The sequence below is a fragment of the Trachinotus anak genome, unplaced genomic scaffold (genome assembly GCF_046630095.1).
Source record: "Trachinotus anak isolate AG129_WGS33_773 ecotype Australia unplaced genomic scaffold, CSIRO_AGI_Tana_v1 ptg000028l, whole genome shotgun sequence".
Classification (NCBI taxonomy): domain Eukaryota; kingdom Metazoa; phylum Chordata; class Actinopteri; order Carangiformes; family Carangidae; genus Trachinotus; species Trachinotus anak.
The window spans coordinates 20,065,845-20,078,736 of NW_027273879.1; the positions used below are offsets into that span (position 1 = coordinate 20,065,845).

General features: G+C 36.1%; 1 long non-coding RNA gene across 2 annotated transcripts; it reads left to right on the top strand.

The window, feature by feature from the left end:
• LOC139611903 (uncharacterized) lies at positions 1-9,651 on the top strand. 2 transcript variants are annotated; one of them, XR_011686380.1, is made up of 4 exons: positions 1-98; positions 953-1,028; positions 1,411-1,502; positions 8,449-9,651. It is a non-coding gene; the product is annotated as an uncharacterized lncRNA (long non-coding RNA). The 2 variants fall into 2 exon arrangements; XR_011686381.1 differs by lacking the exon at positions 8,449-9,651 and adding an exon at positions 6,360-7,840.
• The last annotated feature ends 3,241 nt before the right edge of the window (positions 9,652-12,892 follow it).

Here is a 12,892-nt window from a genome sequence, read left to right on the forward strand (position 1 = left end):
ATCACAGCACAGAGGCAGATTAACTGACTGTCTGCTGAGACAATCATTAGCCTGTATATCTACACTCTGTTGAGGGTCATGCCGTTGCGTCACTTCAGGTATGATCTGTATTTGTCAGGTTATCTTTGCTTTATTTCTGCTAACTTTCCTGGTTTTTTATTCTTCCCAGTACATTTTAAATCTGCATGAGAAAAAACAGCTGTCAGGAGAGCTGTATATTTATTTAGGATTAGTCTACATCTGTTTTAAGATGCAGTGTTTGGAATTTCCTGTAGTTACATTCAGATTTTATATTTTAATTTCTAAATTATGGTAATAACAAATACTGGGATTGTTAAATTCATAAGCATAACTGGAAAAAAAATGTACAATATTAACTACATTGTTTAAAAAATAATTTTTTTGTGCATTATTTCTTTTCAGTTAAAATCTGGGTCTATGTTTTGAAGCAATGGAACATTTTAAAGTATCATTTTGGTATATATAAAAGTTAATTCAATAAAGGCTTGCTGAAAGTGTTGAAGCTAAATATACAATGAGAAACCACATCTGCACTCTAGTGCATTATTCTTTTATTGAGTTGTTCTTTCAGTCATGGACCTTAGGTGTGTTTTATTATCCACAAGCATCTGTATTATCAAATATATGAAACTCTACTGTTAAAATTTGTATGAATATTTTACACCATTTAGTGAAAAATGTTTTTCAACATTAATGTGCTTCATTGTACAAGAAACGTGCTGTTTTAGCAAGAGCTTAATTCAGATCTTATTTATTTACTCACTTATTTCAACCATCTGAAGGATTCACTGAGGAACAAGGGCTCTCCCAATGATTAATAGAGAGAAATTACAGACGAGAGCAACAACACAATTCAAGCAAGACAGTTGACTAAATGTGATACATCAGAACACAAACAGAAAATAGTTTGACCGATGAATCCACGTTGCAGCTCGTGAACCAGCCTGGAAAAGAGAAGAAGGGGAGGCAGAAGTTGGAGACAGAGCAGGGTCCTCTGCTGTTTCCTGGTGAGTTGGATTTGCTGCGGCTGAAAGAGAGCGGCAGCTTGTAAACTGTGAACAAAGCTGCAGAGCTGCAGGTTGATCAGGACGTTTCCTCCTCCTGCTTCCTCCTCTCAGGTCTGTCCTCTCTCTCTCTCTCTCTCTCTCTCTCTCTCTCTCTCTCTCCCTCTCTCTCTCTCTGTCCTGGGCCATCTGCTGTGTACAGAGCAGCAGTATTGATCTGCAGCTTTGTGCTGGAGACCACATGCTAATCCATAGCGTTAGTGACAAACACTGCTCCGCTTTGCCTCGCATCTGTCCCACTGACTCTCTCTCTCTCCCTCTTTTCTCTCAATATAACCAGTGTCATCCTCCCTCTCTCTCTCTCTCTCTCTAAATGACCCAGCAGTTTTTGGATGGGGGTCCATCTGTCCGGCTATAAACTCTTCCTCCTCCTCCTCTTCCTCCTCCTCCTCCTCCTCCTGCAGTGGTTAGTAGCTGGTGAGTCCTGTTCCATGTGTTTTGGTGTTTCATGGCAGCCATATTTGGTGTTAAATATAAACGACATGTTGATGAGCTGGGAGGAAGAGACGTGCAGAAACACAGAGAACGCAGACAGATTTATAGAGATTATGTTGCTATTGTATATTATACAGATAATGTATACATTTATAGAGTGACATTAAAAAATACAGAAATATGCTGAGTTTGATGTGAAAATAATATTCTACATTATGTACAGATATTATGGAATTAATATAGGTACATAGCAAGGTGATTTAGAGTGATAAAGATATTTATACCATTATATGGATTTATATATATATATAAGTATAAAGATTATTTAGAGGAATAGATGCAGTTTGTGCAGATAATAGAAATTTATAATGATGTTGGACATAGAAGAAACTATAACAATATAATAGTTAAAAGCATTAAAGTGTGTTATAAAGAAGTACATAGAGATATAATATTATACTCACATATATTATACATTATGCAAAAGAAATATAGTTATGAGGGCTGATGTAGATGTAGAGAATGAAAGATCAAAATTTTGGGGACGCTGTTGGACATATACAAAGGTCACAGAGCAAGATGATGATACATCATGGATATTCATGTGCATACACTGAGATATTACAGGGTTTTAAATTAGACATATTTATAGAGGTGATTGTTGGAGAAAATACTGATATTTATTCTTATGGACATATGTGAAATATGGTGCAGTTCAGATATAACATATAAAGATAAAAATTTTGATATAATTACATAAAAATGAAACATTGAGATTTAATAGAAATGTGCTGAACATAGAATGAAAAGATTAACAAGTTACACAGTCCATGGCAGAGGTTTGTATTAGAGTGGATTTGTGTAGTAACTTAAACATACAGAGAGAGACACTCCAGTGTTTATAAGAAGATACAGATATTATGGATATTTATATAGAGACATTACTGAGATTTTATAAAGCATATTTATAGAGATAATTGTAAGACAAAAAACGCAAACATGTTTGAATAAATGGAGAAAAAAATAGAACTCTATAAATACACAGTAGAAATATGAATTATAGAAATATGTAAAGGTACCACAGAGAAAAAGACATTTTTAGATTTTATAGATCTATGAATAGGGAAAGGAGTTTTAAGTAAGTACATTAAATATAGACAAAGATTACTCAGAGATTTGTATAAACATATGGAGATGATGTAAAAATTCACTGTATTTTGAAATAATTCAGAGATGTTCAGGAACAGTACGCAAATCTATAGAATTACATAAATAAATAGTAAACATATTTTAGAGTTGGAGATAAGAAAAGATAATATTGTTTTTATGAGGATTTATATAAAGATTCACTGAGATAATATGAAGAGCTACAGTGACAGAGAATTTTTGAGAAGAAAAAAGAGCAGGTACTGTATACCTGTATACCTACCTGCTGGGTTTAAAGGCATAGAAATAAAATAGTGCTTCATAACTATAAATCTATACACAGAGATTTTATAGACATGTAGACACAAGTAGAAATTTAAATTTACTATAAATAGATATATAAATATATGCAGTGATATGCTTTATAGAGATATACAGAGTAGTATAGATCCATGTCTCACACACACACACACACACACACACACACACACACACACACACACACACACACATTTATATATAGAAGCTATATGGAGACAATACAGTATAAGGAGATAACATTGAGAAAGATAAAATGTGTTTGGGTTTTTGTTTCCATTTGGGAAAAAGAGTTAAGCACGCTTCCATCATCTTCCTTCTTTCTTCTATTCCTTTTTTATCCTCCTCCTCCTCCTCCTCCTCTTTCTCTTCCTCCTTTATTCTCTTCAAGTCTTTTCAAACTTTTCGGACCTGCTGCCTCTTTTGTTGCAGTTCTGTTGGCCGTGAAATCAGCTTTTAATGGGAGCACAATGGCCGCGTGCAGAGCCAACCCGCTGTATTCAAATGTGACCGCACGCCATTATCACTGTGTTTCCAGCTCTAAATAAACACTCATTTAACAGCCTTTCATCTCACGCCTTTATGAATTTGTATATTAGCCATTGTACATTCTTGATCTGTTGCTAAACTCCAGCCACGCTGCTACAACACAGCCATTTCAAAATCTTATTTCTGTGGTTTTGTACATGAGATCCAGCCCTTAAATCACACACCTCAGTTTGACAGGGAACATTACATGTATGATTTGTAATATTATACTGTATATTGTAAGATATTCATAGAAATAGGTTAAAAGTTGGTAAATTGATCATATCAGTCATACGTTGTGCAATATTAATACCACATTGTTGATTGAAAACTACTAAACTAGTTAATCTATTTATGTACATATATTTCCTATACTTTTTCCCATAAATAGTCCTGATTCATAAATTTTGCATGATTTGAGACACTAACATGAAGTGCAGTGAAATTTGTAAACATAAATGTAATGTAATATAAATTTAAATGATATTACTCTTACTTTTTTTTGCTGAATTTTCAGGCCCAGGATTTTAGAAATACTGAAATCATGAATTTTGTAAATTCTACAGATATGATAATGTGTATATGTTTAAACTGTAGAGTGCAAACTAAAACAACGTTCCTAAAATTCCCTCATTCCCAGAAGAAAATACAGACGACCTGACTCCAGTGTGGGCCATTCAAAAATAATTCACTTGGAGCCACAGTGATTTACCATTTATTAGCCACTGAGAAACTCTTAAAATTCTTGTATTCAAATGTTTTTATTCTGCCATTACAGCATTTCAACCTAAAATAAATAGTAAAACTTGAAGTTAATGATAAATAAAAAAACAAACAAAGGTACAATAAGAAAAATTAAACAATACAAATTAAACAATGTAAAAACATATAAATTTAAGTCCAGTGAGCACCCGGGTGATCTGAGACTGATCGAGATGGAGGTATGAAGATTAAAAATATATATATAATGAAATAATATTTTTAATCAGGATACTTTTCATAATTCACATCATTAACAGGCTCATGGTCTCCTCTAATTAAACTCACTTCATTCACACAGCAGCTGAGAGTTTGAGTGCTCTCACACACACACACACACACACACACACACACACACACACACACACACACACACACACACATGTTTTAGTGAACATCAGAGAGAACATGGCCACAGGCAGAACCACACATGCTAATTCAAATCAATATTAGTGATGAATTTCCATGTGAGCTCAGTTTCCTCTCAGAGCAGAAGCTCAGTGATCTGAGAGCAGCTTTACTTCTCATCTGGGCACATTAGTTAACACTGCTGAACTGTGTGTGTGTGTGTGTGTGTGCGTGTGCGTGTGCGTGTGTGCGTGTGCGTGTGTGTGTGTGTGCAAAGAAATGCGTAAATGAGAAAATATTATAGTTTTTCCAACATAACTCAGTCCAGTTTCAAATGCCATGACCGTGCTGCAAACAGGAAATGACACAAAACATCAATTAAACTACAAATATAAATCTAAAACATTTCTCCCAAAGAGATAAAGAACATGACACCGACATAATGTCTGAGAGGATTCTCAGTCATCCAGGTGGTGGTTATCTACGAAACACCTGGACTTGGTTGTAGATACCTGAAGATGTTTCACCTCTCACCCAAGAGTCTCCTTCATTTCTGGAACTGAAGAACTGAACTGACTCAGAACTGAAGAAGAGTCCACATAACTTTTGAAGCTACACTGCTTAATTACATTTTGTCCATAAATTGAATTCAAGTCAAAGAGTTTTACTGATGCAGTAGATAGAAAATGATCAGCCTGTGTTCCTGCTGCGTTATCTAAACATCACACACATTTATAACAGAACCTGTCAATAACTTTTAGTTTGTAGATTAGTTAGTAGAATAGATTTTACTCTCTTTTTAAATATTAAGTTTCATACATTTGAAAGAAAATATAATGTGGCATGAAAATGGTTTTGCTTTTGCCGCTTTTCTTTATTCCTCTCTTTTCTGTGTGTGTTCTGATATTTTAATCAGGACTCTCCCACAATCAGATTTTGACTCTCAGATGTCGTCCTCTTCACCAGGACAAACTGAGATCAGTGCAGATAAACTGGATCTGCAGTCTCACACTAAAGTCTGTGCTTTATTCTCTGCACTGATGTTGTTTGTGTCTCCTCTGATATAAACCTGTGTGACGTCCTCTGTCCACCTTAAAACACAAAAACACACAGTCGCTACAAAAAAATCCCACCAGAACAGCAGATCGCAGCCCTGGATTAACTTAAATATTTAATGTGTGCAGTAAAAATCACTGTGAGGAACAGAACAGGGACACACGAGGACAGATTTTAGATGTTTAAAATGCAGGTTTTTAATTTTACCAAAAAATGATGAAAAAGACAAAGCAAAAGTGAATATTAGAAAATATTATAAGCTACAAAATACAGCAAACTGAACCGCAACTGCTGTTCAGTCTAAACAGGGGAACATACTGTGTATACTGGCTCACACACACAGTCAGTCTGATTCAATTTCCAGGACATTATTTGGTTATGCCAAACAAAAAACTGTATTTTTTTATACAGCTATTACCATACTCAACATATACTTAAGAAAATACAAAATAAAATCAAAAATAGACCCCAAAATCCCAGCGTCTGAAGGGGAAATATGTGGAGCGGCAGGTTAGTTTAGTTTAGTTTATTTATTAACTACAGGACTAAAGGAGGGTGGGGGGTGGGGGGGTGGGGGGGTCTTCCTCCTCCTCCTCCTCCTCCCTGCATGATTATTTAATGTCCTCTGGCTTGTTGCTCTTTTAATCATAACATTTGATTTATTGATTTCCTCTCGGCCCAAAGACGGTGCTAACCTCCAGCGCGACGGCTGCAGACTGAGGCCGAGAATTTCTGAGTTTTCACACTTCTGATCAAAGGGAAGAAAGAGAGCAGGAGGGGGAGGAGGAGGTAGAGGAGCTGCATTAATATTTCTGAGCTTCACATGGTTGAATTGGAGACAGCAGCAGATAACTCGAGCCGGTTTACGTGACAAAACAAATTAAAAGAGCTTTCTATTTTTTTTTTTTTGCCATAAGTAACATATGTATATTTTGCTTCTCTCTAAGTCTACACCCTTTTTTTATAAATTAATTTAGAGAATAATTTATCTTTTTTTTTTACGCAGATACATAACATGAACCAAATGTTAATTTATTTTTCAGACATTTATTTCAAAAATCAGTTCTGCTCTTTCTTTGCTCAACCTCAACTATTGTATTGATCTTTTTGCATCTATACATATAAACACATACACAGTTCTGAGACCTTCTGTGGCTTCAGTTTCATTCATTTGTACTTTTCTTTGGAGAAAAGTGCATCTGCTAAATGAATACACCTGAATGTCGATGTGTTCAATGACAGTCTGTGAATTCATTTCCTCTTCGTTTCATATTAGTTCTGTGGTTTTTATAATGTATTTGCTGCGTAATTCACATTTATTGTTATTACTAAACCAAACAAAGAGATGAATTAAAACCAGTTATTCATATTGCTGGTTTAAAAGAATTTATAAGGAATCTATAGATTTACTGACACACTTGGTTATTATTAACCAATTTGTCTGTTTGCAGATGTATTTATCTATTTGCTTACTTAAATTATTATCCTAATTATGTATTAATCTGGGTCTTTTTGTTTATTTTCGACTGTTTGTGTTTTCCCTGTCAGCTCCTCTCACACTTCACTGCTGCTGTGACCTCATTTCCTCCTGCAGGAATCAATAAAGCGTTTCTGTCCAGTTTCCAGTTTGTTCACCATTTGTAGTATTTTCCTCCCTCTTTCCTGCTTAAGTTGTGTGTGGTTTAGTTCATCTCTTTTTCATAAATTAACTGTGGCTTTTTATACCACAAACATTAACTTCACTGCTTGATCGCTGGGAATTGTATTTTACTTTGAAAGAGCTTAAAGATGCAAAAATAAAGCTACAGTACATGAGTGGATTAGGAAGGAAGTCAGTGCAGACGAGTAAAAGTGTTACAGAAGTTTTTAAAATGCATGAAAGTTTACAAATTGCTTTCTTTAAATAAAGAATTATCCCAGTCTGTTAGGTTACAAAGGCGTGTTTTAAATCCAGCTGTTGACTCCTGCAGGTTTTCTTTTGTTAGCAGCTGCTGACATGAAGCCGCAGGACTGAAAGGGTCAGAGGTCAGAGGTCAGCCACCCCTGGCGCTCGCCATCTGACCTCTCTCATTTACATACACGTTGACCTACATTCTTTTTATGGCGGTTCTTTCTGTTTCTTTTCTTCAAATAGCCACACTTAAGAAAAACTGAATAAGATTTTATTTTGATAACAAAGATTTTCTGTAATTTAACATCAAGAATAAAAAGCTAATACTATTGTGTGTGTGTGTGTGTGTGTGTGTGTGTGTGTGTGGGCATGTGTGTGTGTGTTTGTTTTTTTTAAAAGTACGTCTGTATTGTCTATTTGTTTTTTTAAATGTGTTCAGTTATTGTTCATCATTTATGTTGTATCAGTTATTTTGATTTAGATTATCAATATCATTGTGATTATTATTGATTAGTTCAGATTTGCTGGCAGAGAAATAATGACATCATTCATCAGGAGGTGATAGTGACTGATTATGAGTGAGGAGAAGCCATATATTACTTCATATCACTGAGTTAGACATTAGTTAGTTAGTCTTTAATCCTAGAGATTTGTGTGTTTAATTATTTTGTGAAAAAGTATTAGTAAGAAGTTTACAAACTAATTTTAAAAAATGACCACAGAGGATTTCCGTGTCAGCCTTGTTGACTGTGTGGTGCTGCAGCTCCTCATGTTTAGTTGCTGATGTGACAACAATTGAAATTGTCTGTTACTTTGATCATAAAAACATGAAATCATAATTAGAAAACCACTGGTTTTGATCCTTTCTGACAATATTCCCAGTGTCTCATCTTTCTGTTGTGGCCATGGTTGAGAAGATGCTCCGTGACCTCTGACCTCTGAGGATGGACAAGTCACCACGCTCCCCTCCCCAAAAACCAGTAGCACAGTATCGACCTGCAGGAAATGTGTGTGTGTGTGTGTGTGTGTGTGTGTGTGTGTGTGTGTGTGTGCGTGTGTGTGTGTGTGTGTGTGTGGTCTTGTTCTTGTATCTTTGTGATGTAAAGTGGAAGCACATCTTATTAATGTGAGGACTGATTTTATTTTTTCGTTTAGAGTTTTAGAAAAGTGAGGACAATTTTACACATTACACACACACACACACACACACACACACACACACACACACTCAAGAATAGGACATTTTTTGGATGTGCAATTTTATAACACCAATGAAATTTACGTTAACAGTACATACATGCAGTTTAATGCCAGAACGTGGTGATTAACACTCAGTCATAAATAAGTTTAAAAGGTAAATTCTTAAAATTCTCAACATAAATAAGTGTGATGAGAAAAGCAAATGACATGTAGCTGTAATGTGTAAGGTCTAAGAGGAGTGTTTCCTCACTACTGGATATGGTTGTACGTCTCTGATAATGCCTGGATATTGAACAGTTACAAACACGTAATTACACATGTTTTAAGCATGTCGTTGTTTTTCTTTCATGTTGTTAGCTCCTTCTCTTACGGTTTTAATTATTACATCATAGCATAAAGAAATGGAAAGAAAAGATGATTGATGTTGATGTGACATAAATAAAAAAGACAAAGTGAGGTGAAACAAGATGAATAATGTGAGATGAGATCAATAAAGTGATCAGGAAAGAAGAAGTGAGATGAAGAGAGGAGTTACTGAGAGATGACCGAGGTAAGGTGAAAAAACACAGACAGATGAGGAACTGAGTCAAGTTGAGATGTGATGAAATAAGGAAAGCCAAAATAAGATGATGTGAGATGAGGTGAGGACAGAAGCGACGATACATTCACACAGACAAGTTTGGGTTTCTGTGTCCTGCTCAAAGGCAGCAGACAGGAAGTGCCAACCCTATGGTTTAAAGGCTCTGCCACCATGGTGGTGAGAGGAACTGTACAAAGACATGACTGACATTAATTTAGACAGCAGTAAGAAAGGAGACAGGGCTGCAGCCAGTTTAGCTGTTTAGCTGACAGAGCCTTCTCTTCATAAAGATACACAGCCCTCCTGTCCTGTCTCCTCCCACCACAAAGGTTAAAGGTCATAGAATCATGTCTGAACTTTGTGTAACGTGGACAGATCATTGTTTGCTGTTGATGATGTGGCACTGATATACACACAAACACACATAAACACACATAAACACACACACACACACACACACACACACACACAGTATCATGTGACACCGCAATAGTTTTAGAGTTATCACATTGTGACCTACATGGTTGAACAAGCGGACATTTTCAGGGTCACAGTCCACACATAGACCAACTTCACATCCATTCACTTTATTTCCATCCACCTACTGTTTTCCAGCTGACTGCAGATCACAGACTGTCTTGCTATGAGGAAACAGTGCTAACCAGCATGTTGCCCCTTTAATCAATGAAAGAAGATGCATTTAAAAACATTAAAGGCTTTGTAAGTCTAGATTAATTAATTAATTAATTAATTATTAATTAATTCAGACTTATTCAGGCTCCCAAAAAAGTTTTTATAACATAATATATAGATTGTGCTGATAAAACAGCAGACAATAACAAATGTTAAGGCTATGACTGAAGCCAGGCCAGTGTACACGTTACTTCAGTGCAGAATTTTTTCTTTTTCATGTTCAGTTTAAGTAAAAGCAAGTTTTAGGGGGAGACTTGCAACAGTTTTTCATTTCTCTCAGTTACTCAGAGACTTTTTGGACTAGACCAACCAAACTTTTTTATATTAAACTTACATCTGTCTGTTTATTACCCATACCATTCAAAGATGATTACAAGTTACATATCCTTCACAATATTTATTTGATTGCAAGAATTTGGATGTTGCAACATGGATCAGGGATGGTTGCAACATATTAAAAATACATTAAATTTCACAAATTAATTTTTGTTTTTTGTCCCAATAAGCACAGTATTCTGAAAACATGCAGTTTTACAATAATATAATATTATTTATTTAATTATATTTATTAAAGTTTTATCTAAGCTATTGAGTTTTATTTTGCATAAAATTTGGGTGCACCTTGAGTCAAAATAGGCACAATTTATTTATTTCTTTAATAAACAGAACAGGCAAATATATTATGAGACAAAAAGAGCCTAACAAAATAATTCCCAAAATAACTTGTTTTTATTTTCTTACAATTTTTGTTGCATCTGTTCTGCTATGGGACAAAATCAGCTGCACATTTGAACCTTTTTTTACTAAAAATGTTGAAACAAATTGTTGTGTGGCCTGTTTTAATTTGGCTGCTTAGCTTGAGGACCGTTAGAATAACTAGTTGCAGCTGTCAGCCACAACAGAACATCATGTGCTAGCTGGGCACGCTGACCTTGACACATGCTAACCCTGTCATTTAGCAGTCAACAAAAACAATGATTCAAACTAAGTTAGTTTGGAACAATTCATGAGGACGGTTTGACAAAAATTCAGCTGATGAAAAAAGCAGAAGATGTTGAACATATTATCTGTCTTCCTGGTGGGGGGAGGGTCTAACTGAGCATGTGCAATATGAGTGTCATCACTCTAGCATGATTCTGATTGGAGAAATAACAAGTGCTGCAACACAGCCGATGGGTTTATCCTAGTTTCAGCAGGACAAGATACAGTTAGGCCCAGAAATATTTGGACAGTGACACAATCTTCATGATTTGGGCTCTGCATGCCACCACATTGGATTTGAAATGAAACAACTACAACGGAATTGAAGTGCAGACTTTAAGGTTTAATTCAAGGGGTTGAATAAAAATATATGATTAAACATGTAGGAATTGTAGCTATTTTTATACAAACGCTCCTCATTTCAGGGGCTCAAAAGTAATTGGACAAATAAACATAACCCTGAAAAATGTTACTTTTCAATATTTTGTTGAGAATCCTTTGCAGGCATTGACTGCCTGAAGTCTGGAACCCATGGACATCACCAAACGCTGGGTTTCCTCCTTTGTGATGCTCAGCCAGGCCTTTACTGCAGCTGTCTTCAGTTGTTGCTTGTTTGTGGGTCATTCTGCCTTAAGTTTTGTCTTGAGCAAGTGAAATGCATGCTCGATTGGGTTGAGATCTGGTGATTGACTCGGCCATTGCAGAACATTCCACTTCTTTGCTTTAAAAAACTCCGGGTTGCTTTTGCACTATGTTTTGGATCATTGTCCATCTGTACTGTGAAGCGCTGTCCAATCAACTTTGCTGCATTTGGCTGAATCCGAGCAGAAAGTATATCCCTATACACTTCAGAATTAATCTGGCTGCTTCTGTCTTTTGTCACATCATCAATAAACACAAGTGACCCAGTGCCATTGGAAGCCATGCATGCCCATGCCATCACACTGCCTCCACCATGTTTTACAGAAGATGTGGTGTGCTTTGGATCATGAGCTGTTCCAATTCTTCTTCAAACTTTCTTCTTCCCATCATTCTGGTACAGGTTGATCTTAGTCTCATCTGTCCAAAGAATGCTGTTCCAGAACTGGCCTGGCTTCTTCAGGTGTTTTTTGGCAAAGTCAATTCTGGCCTTTCTATTTTTGAGGCTGATTAATGGTTTGCACCTTGTGGTGAATCCTTTGTATTTACTCTCATGAAGTCTTCTCTTTATGGTAGACTTAGATACTGATACACCTACTTCCTGGAGAGTGTTCTTCACTTGAGTGGATGTTGTGAAGGGGTTTTTCTTCACCATGGAAAGGATTCTGCGATCATCCACCACTGTTGTCTTCTGTGGACGTCCAGGCCTTTTTGAGTTCACAAGCTCACCAGTGCACTCTTTTTTTCTCAGAATGTACCAAACTGTTGATTTGGCCACTCCTAACATTTCTGCTATCTCTCTGATGGATTTCTTCTTTTTTTCAGCCTCAGGATGGTCTGTTTCACCTCCATTGAGAGCTCCTTTGACTGCATGTTGTGTGTTCACAGCAACAGCTTCCAAATGCAAACGCCACACCTGGAATCAACTCCAGACCTTTTAACTGCTTAATTGATGACAGGTTAACGAGGGAAGAGCCCATGCAGCCTTGTTATTTTTTTTTTTTTTGCAGCCTTCTGAGTCAATTGTCCAATTACTTTTGGTCATTTGAAAAAGAGGCGGCTACGTATTAAAGAGCTGTAATTCCTAAACCCTTGCTCCAATTTGGATGTGAATACTCTCAAATTACAGCTGAGAGTCTGCACTTTAAGCCCATATTGATTATATAATCAATAAACAGCTAAAATAACAAAACTTGTGTCACTGTCCAAATATTTCTGGGCCTAACTGTATGA